Here is a 2,828-nt window from a genome sequence, read left to right as displayed (position 1 = left end):
AAGGTTATGAGCCAAGATGGTGCGAAACTTGTTCATCATTGTTCACCAAAATCATGTGTGAAAATGAGAAAAAGGGCTTAAATAGTCCGGGAAAATCAAAGACCCATAAATGTATAAGAGTGATAATAATAATAATCTAGTATTTCTACCAATGGGCATGTCAAATAAAAGGCTTTAATAAGAAGAAAAACATAGTGCTTGACTACTTGAATTAGCATTGTGAAAGGCTACGAATTAACAATAGTTGGTGCCAAATGTAAGAAAAGGAGAGTGATTCGAGTCTACAAAATCCAAGAGGTATATGACATAACTTCCTAATGAAATGTTCAAGTTTGAATTGGTGGGGTGCTTACTTTTGCTTGAAGAGGAAAAGAGATTTAGGTAAGTGTTGGAGAACCAAGGGAAGGCATTTGCATTCTCTTTGTCTGAAACTAGGTCTCTCAATATATCCTTTATTGAACCTTGTGTACAATGGAACCAAACCTCATTTGGGTTCCCCTGGTAGATCTAAGTAAGCTCATTGAGCATTTAAGGAAAATGTTTGTGTGGGTAGGTTGAAGTCATCAAAGGTTTCATGCTTCGGTAAGTTGCTCATTGTACCCAAGAAGAATGGTTCTTTGCAGTTCATCCAAAATCTCTAGCCAGTTAATGAAATGATGACTCAAAACTAAGAGATTTGGGTCAAGTGTCAACAAAATCGCAAAAGAAGATATCAATACACGAGAATGTGAATGAGGTAGTCAAGATGTGCACTTTACCATGTGCTGCTATTAATTATATAGCTCACATGAACACAATAATAGAGTGGTAATTGCTAAGCGATTGCATTCTAACCATTATCATTCCTTTTGTGAACAACATTTCTATTAAAAGTTTCCTAAAAGAAAAAAAGAAAAGAGATAGTTGATTGAAATCAATGTAGGAGTTTTTTAGATTTTGAAAAAGTGGCAAAAATGCTAGAGGATTTACATCTAATGTTTTCGAACAAAAAGTTTGAGTTTGGGCAATTGGGGATTCTACTAGTCAAATACATGTGATTCATATGGTCACAAAGCAAAAGTTTGAGTTTGGGCAACCGGGGATTCTACTAGTCAAATACATGTGATTCATATGGCCACAAAGTCTCCCAATGGAAGTTAACGTGATCCAAGAATAATAACTCAAAAACTCCATTATATTTATAATTCGTATAGTTCAATACATCTTGTGCAAGTGGTATTCTGTTGGCGGATACAATGATGAGGCAATATCCCATTAATATTGCTTTATGTGGGGGAAATGTGAATGTACATGATGGGTTCTAAACCCCTAAAGAAAGACAATGATTGGTAGTTTGATTATTGAAAGGAAATGAGGCCCATCATATAGTTGGCATAGGGCAAACATCCAAACAAAGGAGTACAAGGTAATGCCTAATAAGTTTATTCTTCCATGAGGGACTATATGCTATGTAATATGAACATTGCCATCTCGATATGATTGTAATATTTTGTAGAGTGTAGCAAGAGATTATTATCCTCCCATGATGAATGAACGCCAGAGTCTCTTCAAATATCTGCTTGTTGAAGTGGTAAAAAAAGAAATGGGCTAGGTCCAAACGTAATTCTTGTAATTTTGGAAGTGATAATTATATTAATACTAGTGAGAGAACTAGAAAAAGATAAAGTGAGAGGCTGCGCCAAAGCTTCATGAATAAAGGAAATCTTGGTTCACCATTATATCAATGCAAACAAGCACAAGGATTGTTAGTACATGGATGATCATGTGTAGTCAAGGGTGAGGGCTTGACAGAAATTGCAGGTCACAAGTTTTGGTAAAAGAAATTAAAGGAAATAAAAGAAGATAACAAAAGTTAAGAATGCTCGCATTGTCAATAGCTTTGTTTTGCCTTTGCAAATTGTGTTTGTCATAGTATTTATGCTCTTAGCATTCATGTCAATCAACTAACTCTATACTTGCTTCAACCACATAAAATACTTCAACTAACTCTATGCTTACTTAAACCACTTGTTTTCTGCTGATTTGCAAGGTACCTTTTGAGGTTTGTGCACAAACATGTAAATTCTCCTCTCTCAACCCTCGACATGAAGCAATTGTGCTTGCCTAAATTCCGATATGCATTGGCTAGGAAACACACAAAATAATCATATGCCTCACTACAAAATAAAACAATTGTGAATCGGCATCATAACAGTGACCTAGTAAGGCCAATGAAGGATCCCCGTTGTTACACTAATGATAATAATATTATGCATATATTTTGATCCCCAAAATAGGGTGGATGTTCGTTATAACGAGAATAGCCTCGTCATATTTCCTAAAAAAATGATATCATGCATGGATTATACATCCCCACGATGAAGGTTGACATTTCATAACAAAAACAAGTTTTGTCTCATCCATGGACTTTTTATTCGATATCTTTATGGCAGCCTATTGCCTTAAGAAAGGCAATGCTAGCCTTGTCAACCCATTTGTTGCGGAAAGTGAATTCATAATCTTATCCTTTGAGGAGATAAGTGGCATTGCATTGTTTTGAATTTGACTCATTATTTTACGGTTTGATTTGTTATCTTAATGTTTAATTGACATATATAAAGGCAATGCATTCATATTAGACGTTGCCATGTTCTTGTGTCTTCTAACATTATGATATTTTAGTTCCAATTAGGAATTTGGCCAATATTTACAAAAAACAATGTCATTTAAGGTTTTGATTTCCAACATAGTTTGAAACACAAGATAGATATGTCAAAGTTCCAATGATACAATCATGTTATATGAATCATTTGCACATGACTTAGAGACACATTGTACACTTTCTTGTC

The sequence above is a fragment of the Azolla caroliniana genome, unplaced genomic scaffold, assembly GCF_043228905.1.
Source record: "Azolla caroliniana isolate FFs.n. ecotype wild unplaced genomic scaffold, voAzoCaro1.0.p SCAF_1, whole genome shotgun sequence".
NCBI classification, from domain to species: Eukaryota; Viridiplantae; Streptophyta; class Polypodiopsida; order Salviniales; family Salviniaceae; genus Azolla; species Azolla caroliniana.
This window is presented reverse-complemented; position numbering follows the sequence as displayed.